This window comes from Cervus elaphus, chromosome 18 (assembly GCF_910594005.1).
Source record: "Cervus elaphus chromosome 18, mCerEla1.1, whole genome shotgun sequence".
Classification (NCBI taxonomy): domain Eukaryota; kingdom Metazoa; phylum Chordata; class Mammalia; order Artiodactyla; family Cervidae; genus Cervus; species Cervus elaphus.
Genome location: NC_057832.1, coordinates 35,125,576 through 35,138,164, shown reverse-complemented (window position 1 = coordinate 35,138,164; position 12,589 = coordinate 35,125,576).

Sequence of the window (12,589 nt, the reverse complement as noted above, 5' to 3'; positions counted from 1 at the left end):
GCAGGTCCTGCCTATGTGGCTTGGCCCAGGGCTTATCTCTGGAGCTGGCTGTAGCTCTGTTCAACCAGATTCTTGCTCAGCTATTGCTACCCCCGGCTTCCTTCCTGCAGATAAGGGCTGGGGGTTGGGGTGCTCCAGTTAACTGCAAAAGTACAAAAGCCATGAGCGAATCTGTACTAGGATGGCAGTGTGATAGGCGGGGAGGAAGGAAGACCTCAGCTGGGAGGAAAAAGTCCATCTAAACATTTAATCGCTACTGTCATGGTAATTTTATTCAATTTACATAATTTTCACTGACAATGCTCCGTCTTTAAATTTTTAGTAATTCCCCTTCTTCTATTGCCTCTGACACCCCTACATGAGAAGGGGCACCTCATCTGTTGATGGAAATAGTCTCAAGGCTTTCCTGTACATTACAACTAACAATGAGTCCAGCAATTCTCCCATTTTCTCTCTCAAAATTCAGAAGCACTGCTTTTCAAAATACAGTTGACAATTGTGGCAACATTTTGATGACGCAGCATTTAAATGTTTGCCTATATTAACAGCATTACACTTTTTGTTTTTTGGTCTCAAATTTGCAGTTGAGCAGAGCTTCTTAGTAGAACTGTGCTGTGCACAGCCTGCTCAAGGAAACTCTTGAGCTTAGAAACTACGATGTCCACACACGTTCACAGGCCTCTCTCTTGAATCTAGCCTCATCATGATGAATTCCAGTGAGTTTTTCAGCAGGGGAAGTGCTCATGATAGGCAGGGTAGACTTTATTTCTTAATTTTTTCCATGATGGACAAATAGTAGCAACAATAACAACAATATTGATGTAGTTACATATGGTAACAGTACTTACAAGGATAGTGTTACCATACCCGCAATGATTAATTATTATACATGAGAGACTGTTTTGGAACACTTACTCTATTTTATTCAATACTCCCAGGAAACTGAGAAGTACGTACTGAAATATCCATGTCCTCGGAATCCGTGATGTAGATACTGCATTATCCTCTATTTATAAAAGAAAAACTGAGACAAAGTGAAATGAATTGCTAGGTTATATACCTAGTAACTGACAGAGCAGAAATTTTACCTCCCACACACCAGTCAATCATTGGGTCCTATACATAGATTATTCCTAGTTATTTATCAGCATTTTCATCTTCATCCCATGACTATCACTCCCTGTCCCTAAGCCTTATCAGTTTTTTTGCCTAAACTATTTGAAAATCCTCTTCTTTCCCCATTTGGAGCCTTGGCACCTTCGAGTGCCTTCTCTATTACCTTGCCAAGGTGACCTTTTCTAAAGTATGTATTTTATTATATTTTAATAACTCTCCTTTGCTTCCAGATTCCTTAAGAACAAATCTAGTAACTCCCATAAAAGTTATCACCTCAAACAGCCATAAGAAATCCAAGCTCTGGGTGTGATGTTTAGTTTCCCCAGCACGGGGATTCTCTCCCTGTCATGCTGAGAAACGGGATGTCCTTAAATCCCACTGTCATCATGTCCTGTCTTCACTTGTCCACTCTCCTCGGGCCCAGCTCAGACGCCACCTTCTTTCTGAAGGCTGTCCCTGAGTTAGGTGTTCCTTTATCTTTTCTCCCATGTTGCTTATTGCTCTATTTTGCTTATTTTTCTATCTGTGCAGACTTCTAGAATAGATAATCTACAAGATTCATGACTGCCTCTTGTTCATTAAACTGTATGCCCAACATCTAAAACAATACCTGGAATACAGAATAAGTCCAACATATTTGTGCTGAAAAAAGGCATGAATTTATGACTCCAATGGGTGGTCACTACTTCTGATTCTTAAACTCTACTGGACTCAAGGAGATCAAACCAGCCAATCCTAAAGGAAACAACCCTGAATATTCACTGGAAGGACTGATGCTGAAGCTGAAGTTCTGATCACCTGATGAGAAGAGCCACGTCATTGGAAAAGACCCTGAGGCTGGGAAAGAATGAAGGCAGGAGGAGAAGGGGGTGACACAAGATGAGATGGTTGGATGGCATCACCGACTCAATGGACATGAGTTCGAGCAAACTCTGGAAGATGGTGAAGGACAGGAAGCCAGGCATGCTGTGGTCCATGGGGTCACAAAGAGTCAGATACACCAGAGAGACTGAACTGAACTCAACTGAAGCTCTATGGAGAGGAGAAGGGACAGGAGGAGGAGTAGAGTCAAAAAGAAGAGACTCACTTTGTGGTGTGCACTCACAAAGACTGTTGTCATATTCTCTCTGGTCCTCAAAACACCCTGTGAGGCAAGTATTGTGATTCTGACATACAGGAGGGAGAAAGTTCAGAGGCATTATACTACCTGCCCATGGTCACAGAGTTGGGACTCAACTTCTGATTTATATCGCTCAAACGCCCACATCCTTTCCACTACTGCTAATGATGCCTTGACAAGTTTTACCACCAATAAACAGAAAGCATGTTTTATAATTAAAGCTGAAACTTATTTGAAACAGTATTTTCTAAGGAATTTGTAATAAAGCTTTTTTTGCCAGACTGTTTGAACGACGGTTGCCATAAGAAGACCAGAGATGCATGGGAAATGACATAATCAAGCTGACATCTGTAGACCGGGTTAGGTTAGATCAAGCCTGTAAAGGCCTTTGAAAGGCTGCTTTACAAAATGACTTATATTGCATAGTTAACAGGTAAGAGAGAGTTTACAGATTGTTTCCCAATTTGTTAGACATGAAGGTAATTTGCATTTTTCTCCAATGATCAGTTTTTTCCTTTGTCACTTATTGTGTAGCATTGATGCAAGAATTCAACCACTTCAAAGTAAGTTCTGTGTTTGGATAAGCTCTTAAGAACAGGGATCAAGTTGAATAAAGCAGGGGACTTTCATCTTACCTGTTATTGTTACATGTTTATAGTCTAGTAAGTAGATACAAAGAACAGACTATTTTACTACTTCATTGGCCCAATGATTGATTCAGACCAGAATTTTGATGCCAGAAGAAAACCCACTCAATGGGCCAAGGCAGACTGAGGAAGGGGCGTCGCTGTTTGCTCTGAGAAACATCTTAATGATCACCAGTATCTCTTACAGGCTCTTGCCATTAACAAATTACCCAAATCCTTTAAAATATAACACACATTATTCAATTTTCTGTGTTATTCATAAAAGATGGAAAACAGAAAGACACAAATAAAAGCATCAGAATCATGTAATCACATCACTTAGAACAAAACATCTATTATGTTTTGTGTCCTTCTACGTCTCTATTTCCATGCATTCTTCCAAAGTATGTCTTTTCTAAAACTATCTTAATGCCCTTTCTAGGTCAGTTAATTTTGATTTGGCAATATACCATGCTTATTACCATACATTTAATATTCTTCTACAAAACCACTATTTTAATGATTACATCATATTTCATCACACGATTTTGTCATTTATTTTACCAGTTCAGAATTCCTGAGCATTTGCTGTCCCATCCCATGCATGCATGCTCAGTTGTGCCTGACTCTTTGCAATCTGACGGACTGTAACCCAACAGCCTCCTCTGGCCATGGAATTCTCCAGGCAAGAACACTGCAGTGGGTTGCTATTTCCTTCTCCAGGGGATCTTTCCCACCCAGGGATTGAAGCCCCATCACCTGCATCTTCTGCATTGGCAGGTGGGTTCTTTACCACTGAGTTACCCAGGAAGGCCCACTGAGCATTTACATTCTTTCAGTTATTTTGTATATTTAATGCTGAAAAATCACCCTGTAACATATCTTTGAGCATATCCATCAATATTTTCCTTGTATAATACCTAGAACTTTTGCATACTGCTTATTATTGCTGGTTTATATCATCTGTGCTGTTTCCTAAGTATATATTATCAGAATCAACTACACATTTGATGTAGATATGAGTATGTGTACTTTAGTAGAATATCTTCTTAGTATTTTAGAGATCCAGTCCCTGAAATAGTTATGATGGGCTTGTACTTCAATAGTTAAGTTCTAAGGCAGTATAATTAGAACAATGCCTGGAAAATGTAGATACCCAATAAGTATCTGTTCATGTGTTAATTAGATTAAAAGAAAGTGGCAAATGACTGGAAAATTAGCTCTTTCAGTATGTCATGCTTATCATAGGTTTCTTTATTAATTATTATTTTCTACATATTTTGTGAGAATCTACATTCTTGTCTCTGGGCTTCCCAGGTGGCGCTAGTGATAAAGAACTCACCTACCAATGCAGGAGACATAAGAGATAAGGATTGGTTCCCAGGGTCTGGAAGATCCCTTAGATGAGGGCATGGCAACCCTCTGCAGTATTCTTGCCTAGAGAATCCCATAGACAGAGGAACTAGGCGGGCTACATTCCATGGGGTCACAAGGAGTAGGACAAGATTGAAGTGACTCAGCACACACAATCTGTTCCCAACTCTTTGATTAATTAACTTCTTTAAGTAGTTTAGTGGGAGGCAAGTCAGCTCATACAATATGATGTGATCATTTTTATAATGGGAGTATAAAAGATGTCACCAGGGAAACACAAAGGAAAACAATAATGCACTACTACACTAGATGCGGGAAAAAATACCTAAAATAATCAAAGGACAAACACCACCTAATATTGGACAAGAGGGGAACGTCTCTGGCAGTCTGGTGGTTAAGACTGTGCTTTGCAATGCAGGGGACAAGATTCAATCTTTGGTCGGGAAATTAAGATCCCACATGCCACAAAGCCCATGTGCCACAACTACCAAGCCTGTATGCTATGGAGCCCGAGTGTCACCACTAGAAAGCTTGCAAACCACAACGAAGATCCTGCACGCTGCAACTAAGACCTGACCAAGCCAAATAAGTATTAAAAATATATAGTGGACAGGAAGGGTACCAAATGGAATTCTCCAACAGCATTGGTGGGAGTATAAAATGGTGTAACCATGAAAATTTTCAGTATTTCTCCTAAAGGTGAATATTTGCATGCTTTTTGAATGAGCAATTCACTTAGAAATATACTCAAGAGAAATGCATACATATGTCACCAAAATACATGCACAAGAATGTCCTCATGAGCCCTATTCTTAACAGCTAGAAGTTGGCAACGATACTAAAGTCAATGAAGAGCACAATAGAAACATACACTGTATATATTTCACAGTGGAATATCAGACAACAATATGAAGGAGTAAGCTACTGCTACATACAAAAATATGGACTACTCTTAAAAATTGGAGTAATAAAATATAGTACATATATAAAACATAAATACTGTTTAACTGTGTGTGTATATATACATATATAAATTGTTAAATATAAATTCAATTAAATACACCCAGTTAAATATTACATGGGACACAACTATATCGTCATCCCACGGTATCTGTAGGGGATTTGTTCCAGGATATCCCCTGTCAAAACCAAAACTGAAAAATGCTCAAGTCCCTATTTAAAATGGCATAGTATTTGCATACAACATACACATACACTGGGGTTTCCCAGGTGGCTCGTGGTAAAGAATTCACCTGCCGATGCAGGAGAAACCAGTTCAATTCCTGTGTCAGGAAGATCCCCTGGAGAAGGAAATGGGATTCTACTCCAGTATTCTTGCCTGGAGAATTCCATGGGCAGAGGAGCCCAGCAGGCTACAGTTCATGGGTTCACCAAGAGTCGGAGACAGCTTAGTGACTGAGCACATATGTACACATGCACACACATACACATGCACACACCCTCGTTATTTTGAATTATCTCTGGATTAGTTATAATACATAATACAATGCAAAAGCTATGTAAATAGTTGCTGGCCTGCAGAAACTTCGAATTCTGCTTTTTGGAACTTAATGGAATTTTTGAAAATATTTTCAATCTGTGGTTGATTGAATCCATGAATGTGGAAATTGTGGATTTTGTGGGCTGACTGTACTAAAAATATATCTATCAGAAGTTATTTCCTAAAACTGGCAACATTACTGACAAAAAAAACACTGGAACAAAGATGCAAGATATCGAAGAGTACACACCACATAATCACACCTATACAAAATCCTAAACCAAGCAAAAACAGTTTCAAGGTATTGTGAGTCTAGTTAGTGATCACTTTGAAGACAAAGTGTGACGGGAAGGGGACACTAAGGTGATTTGGGAATGGGTAATGGTCACTTTCTTAACCAGGGTAGGTGTTACCAAGTGTTTACTTTGTAAAAAATGAGCTAGCTGCACATTCAGATCTGCTTATGTTTAGAACGCATGTTATACAAAACTAGTTTTTGGTTTCTTTTTTTAAGAGTCACCATCCTATTTATGTACCACAGACTGCTACCGGGGAGGTAATGTTGAGAGTGGATTACAAGGAGCTAGGCTGTTGTTAAGAGGCAGATGAACTGATCTGCAATAGGGATTTGAAATGAGGCCATGTTCTAATTATAGAGCAGAAAGGGTGGTGTGTGCATTTATTGGAGATGGTAATATTGACAAGACATCTAACTCCATATTCGGAAAGAATGAAGAAATCTAGAAATACTCCCATGTATTTGGCAAAGTGTATATGTATTAAGTGAAGTGGTCTCCCTCATTGCAGACAGATTCTTTACTGTGAGCCACCAGGGAAGCACCACATATATTAGGTGAAGTGGTCGGGTTACCATTTGTGGCTGAAGTGTTGGTGTACTGCATGACCCTAAAGGGCTATACTCAAATCTTAGGCATCACAGATTCATATATTTATTATGAAAAATTTCTGGCAAATGATAGCAAAAAAAAAACTAATTTTAATAAAATCATCATATTCAAACTTGCTTTTTTTTTTCTGAAAAATAAAAGTAAAGTAGAAGAGGCATGCTCTTTTAATCCCCACAATGTTCCACTTGAGCTGGTGGTAGCTCTGAAGAGAGGCCTAACACCCAGAACGAGAACAAAAGAGGAGAAAGCTTGCATAGGTCAGTGGGAAGAGAAATGAACAATGAGCTTAGTTTTCAACTATTATACCTGAAGTTCATGGAATATTCAGTTAGAAAGGCACAAAAGGAAGCTGAATACAGGGAGAGGAATTGCAAAAGTCTTGTCTGGACTGGCAATGTAAATTTGTAAGTCATCAAATTATAGGAGTTAATTGTCACTGAGAAAAGATCAGCCAACAAGAATTGGGAGTAAGAAGCCAAGAGTTTGAACAGCTCTGGCACCTAAAGAAAGAATGAGAAGCAGTGTGAAGAAGGCTAGAGATGGCGCAGCTGAACAGGTATGGGATAAAAACTAGGAATGAATGGTGAAGTGAAACTCTGTGGATATGGATTGAAAAACACATTTGGTCTTGGCAAGTAGGAACCCCTTACTGAGGGCAAATTCAGTGATGTGGCCATCTCAGAGAAATGATGTAGACTGGAGTCAAGTAAGCAGGTTGAAAAAGGATTAGGAAGTAGAAACTTTTTTTTATCTCGAAGTTCGGTTATGATCAGAAAGATACAAACAGTGATAGGAGGAACATTCAGAAGAAATGGGGTAGTGGCTTTTGCTTGCTGGTATTGTTTTAAGATGAGAGAAACTTCGGCATGCTATATAGTGATGAAAGACAATAGCTGAAGAGACTGAAATGCAAGTTTGAGGGCTGGCTCAAGATGGTAAATACAAAAAAAATAGAAGTAATTTAGACCCAAAATATAAATGAAAATTGGCTCTGATTATGAGATGGGGCGCTTCATACTCTGAGTGGACCTACAGTGGATGCATTGGATAATGTGTGGTAAGAAAGAGAGAAGTGGAGACAATTCTCCACTTCTAAAGCTTCTATATAATATTGTGTGGAAGCTTATGTGCTAAAAGTGAGGAAGAGAACACAAACTGGATGGCGAGTGAGTTTTTAAAAAGTAGTAGAAGTGTAAAGGAATTATGCAGGCGAGAAGGAGACTAAAATGATCAAGCAAAACAGGATCTGAATCGCTGAGGGACATTACCCAACACCTGAGCTGGGAGGTCATACATTTTCATGAACACCAAAACCCCTAGTGGTGTCGTTGTTTCCAGAAATGCTTAGCAACTCTGAAGACAAGGGGTACTGTGATCCTTGGTGGGATATTCTGTGTATGGAAGACATAAGCACTTCCAAGTGGACTGAGGCATTCTCAGGGGAGTGGTTGAAATGATGTCCCTGGAGTGCAGATGAAAGTGAAGCCACTTAGAACCTGTGGGGTGTGCGGGAGGGGATGGGGGATTGTGTAGAGAGACTGGAGATCACAACATGACCAGAGGAAGCATCGTGGGAGCAGGCTGTGTGAGAGTTCAGGAAACGAAGGATGCTGTGGTCAGATTGTAAGCCTTGTCAAAGATTTTGGAGATGGAGTTGTTCCAACTAATCATGTGTTCCAACAAACGGCCCCAGGGGTTATTGATGAGGTGATCTGAGACTTTCCTCCAATATCTTCTATCTCTAGAGTCATGAAAAATTAGAATTGATATTTAAAATGATTCCTCTAAGCTTAGAAAACATTTTCAGTGACCAAAAAAAGATTCAATAACATTCCACTGACAAACATTAATTCATTATGGGTTGTTCTATTACATTTGCTAAACTAGGAAGGTGGACAAAAACTAGTTTTGACATTCATTTCAAAGATAGGGCTCAAAATAAAATATTTGAGACTTACCCCTTGGATACTTGGAAAACAGTTACTAAAAAGACCATTTCATTTAAGAAAGTTCAAATATGGATGATATTTCTTAGTAGTAAACTGAAAGTAGGTAAAAGAATAAAAGCCTGAATGAACCTTTTTGGGGCTGTCAGTGAAATGAGTCACCTCCATTATAATGGCTATTGAACAGTTATGACAAAAGTTGTTGAGACACCACCATGGAGGGCTGATGAACATTTACATGAGCACATGGGAATCAGAGGCTGGAAGGTGGTGCTCCTTTCCAGTTTAGGAGACTGAGAAAAATCCTATAGCTACTCTCACACTCCTAGGAGAGGACACTAGGGAAATCTTCCACCTACAAGGCAGAATGCCTGCCATAAAGAACTTGGAATGAAGCAGAAATTCCAAGGGTACCTCCACAAAGGGAGTTATGCCTTGTCCTTATTCATACACACATACTCAGCTCAAATACTCAGAGTGAAGAATTACTTCTTCATGAGTTCAGGATGGGAGTTACGATGGAATTTACCAACCTGGTGTAAGTTCACATAAGGTCAACAGAATGTTTTTCTGTAATTCTGTAAAGAATTATTTCCATGGAAATATCCTCAAATTCATATCCTCACATTCACGTTGCCTAGATTTTCTGCCTACCACTGATGAGTCAAAGAATCTTGAAATATTAAGAAGGGTATTTGAAAACATCTATTCCTCTTCCTCTCCTTTTCCCCTTAAGAAAGTGAAAGTTAGAAAAGTTAAACAGCTTCTTAAGGTCATGGGATGAGTTAGCAAAGACTTGGTATAAGAGAAAATTTTAATGTTTAAGTATGTATTACTTGGGTGCTCATCAACATAAAGGCATTATTTGTAGCACTGTGAAAAGTGGAGGATAAATAAAAGGAAACTGGCTATTTGGGCTTGAAATGTCGTCTTTGTTTTATTTGTGCCACAAACTCTCATTTGGAATGCTCACAAATGATAATGTTTTGGTTAATTGTTTGACCAAAAATACCTTTTGTTTCCATTCTTCATGCTGAAAAGATTTTCTTCCAGAGGCTAGGGTACTTTCTGGCCTTCAAAAGAAGACTATGTTGTATCTAAACAAATAATATCCTTATGTCTGAAGCTGGAAACTTTTCACCTTCTGTGTCCTGCCATGCCCTTTTCATGTTCTTTCTGATCTTGTTTAACGTGCCTTCTCATCCTGGGAACTCAATGCATAGATGATGCTCTGGTACCCCCTTTCCAGATGTAACTTTGGCACATGAGCCTAGGCTCCATCAGTGCTTCCCCAATCCAGCTGCTGCCCATTGAATTTAGTTGTGAGCTTATTAACAAGCAAATAATTAGGCATGAGACTCCATGTGAAAAACGCATGCCCATATGATTTTTCTGCAGTTAAGTCCAGTACTCAGTATTCAGAACACAATTTGAGATTAATCTCTCCCTCTCTATTCCAATGAAAATGTAGAATTTGCATTGGGTGGCTTTTTAGTTATTTTAATTTTGTTTTTTCATTTCTAAGGTATCAAATGGAGAGAAACTCAATAAAACTAATCAATGTTAAAATTCTAATATTAATGAAATTCTTCAATATTTACACATCCCAGAATAATTTGCAATTTAGCAGGTAATTTGTGAAAGGCAAATGTTTAATTCTAAGAAAGAAATCTCTCAAATTTGAGATACCAACACAGCCAGAGGGTTGATATTTGAAAAAAATATTATAATCCACAGCCTATCTTTCAGGTCAGCTCTCGTCTTGTTGATCCTCAGAATGATGGGTCTGAATGCTAGTTATTATCTACCAACAGTTTCAGGTACTAATTTATTCCCATCCTTAGCTCAGAAGAGATTGAAGTCTACTTTTAAGGAAACACATTATCTATTCTAAAATATATAACTTAGAATTGAGGAAGAAAAAGGACATAAGCCAGAGTCAAGAATGAGAGTGAAACAAAAGTCAAAATTGCCAACTACTATGATGTCTTATGGCACCCCACTCCAGTACTCTTGCCTGGAAAAATCCCACGGATGGAGGAGCCTGGTAGGCTGCAGTCCATGGGGTCGCAAAGAGTTGGACTCGACTGAGCGACTTCACTTTCACTTTTCCCTTTCATGCATTGGAGAAGGCAATGGCAACCCACTCCCATGTTCTTGCCTGGAGAATCCCAGGGACGGGGGAACCTGGTGGGCTGCAACCTATGGGGTCGCACAGAGTCGGACACGACTGAAGTGACTTAGCAGCAGCAGCATGATGTCGTAAGAATCTGCCTGACAATGCAGGAGATGCAGGAGACGAGCGTTCGATCCCTGGGGAGGGAAGATCCCCTGGAGGAGGAAATGGCAACCCACTCTAGTATTCTTGCCTGGGAAATCCCATGGACAGAGGAGCCTGCCAGGATACAGTTCATGGGGTCAAAGAGTCAGACATGACTGAGCGACTGAGCACACACACACATGATTACTTAATATCATTCATGAATGCATCCATTCACTCATTCATTCATTCATTCACAAAAGTAAGTACCCTCCATTGGTCTGCAACAGTGGCTATGTAATGACAGAGTCCTGCTGCTTGCTTCCTTCTGACGTCTATCCTAACTGACTGGTGCCTATGCCTTCTGATGATTTCATATTTTGAATGTTACTCCCTAGTTCTGGGTGTATAACAGAGAGAAAACAAACATGGAACCTCCCTCACAGGGTTCTAGCCTATCAAACAAATAGACATGGACATGAACAACTGCAACAGCATATGGCAAAATCAAAAATAAGGTATTACAGAAACAAAACCTTCAAAAAAAAAAAAAAGCCCACAAGAATAAAACAATAACAAGAGAAACTGAATAGCAGCAGGAGTTAACAGGATAAACAGATATCAATCATGAATGGCTTTGTTACATTTACAAAGAAGTTTGGACTTGATCCTTACTGGACTTTAGGGGCTTCCCTGGTGGCTCAGATGGTAAAAAATTTGCCTGCAATGCAGAAGACTCGGGTTTGAATCCTGGGTCAGGAAGACCCCCTGGAGAAGGGAATGGCAACCCACTCCAGTATTCTTGCCTGGAGAATCCCATGGACAGAGGAACTTTGCAGGCGACAGTCCATAGCGTTGCAAAGAGCTGGACAGGACTGACCGACTAACACTGTTTCACTTACTGGATTTTAAGAACAGGAGTAAAGTTGGTAGTGCTGCATGTTGCAGAGATCTCTCTGGCTGAAGTATTGAGCATTGCCTGCTGCCCCCATCTGGTCAGATCCCACCAATCAGGATCTGGCTCAGGACTCCTCTCTACAGAGGCCAGTTCTGGAAAGCGAAGGGTTAATGCTCGGATCTTTGAAGCTAGAATGCCAGGGTTCAAATCCTGACTCAGAATGAGGAACTGTCTTATCTGTGGGCAAGACACTTAAACTTCTCTTTGCTTCAATTTCCTAATCTGTAAAATGGGGCTGAGTCTCTACCTTATAAGTAAGTAGCTGTGAGGAACAAAACATAGAAGTAAATAATACAAGTGAAATACTCAGAACTTTGCCTAGCACATATTAGTACTCACTGGGTGCTTTATACACAACTTTTCTCATCCTTATGACAACACCCAAGGGACAGATGATTATCACCATCTTGCCATATTCATAATCTCTCATGATACCTTTCACAGCAATCATTTTTAGGCTCAGTAAAACTTTTTTTTTTTTTTGGCTAATCCCCTCTCATTGTCCCTGTTCTGATTGCATTTGGTGATCAACAGTAATTTTAACATTTTGCTTTCCTTCTTTTTTCATCAGCATGCAATTGAAGTTTCAGTTACTATGGTGTGGTTTATGCTGACTTCCTAGACTGAGTCTCAATATGTCATCTCCTAAGAGATGGGGCCTCTCCCTCCTTAAAAAAAAAAAAAAAAAGAAGAAGTGATGTTAGCACCTCCTATGTGTCTAAAGCAAAGGAAAGAAGATAAGCTCTGTGCAGTCTGCCATGGAGCATTTCAAGCCACAAA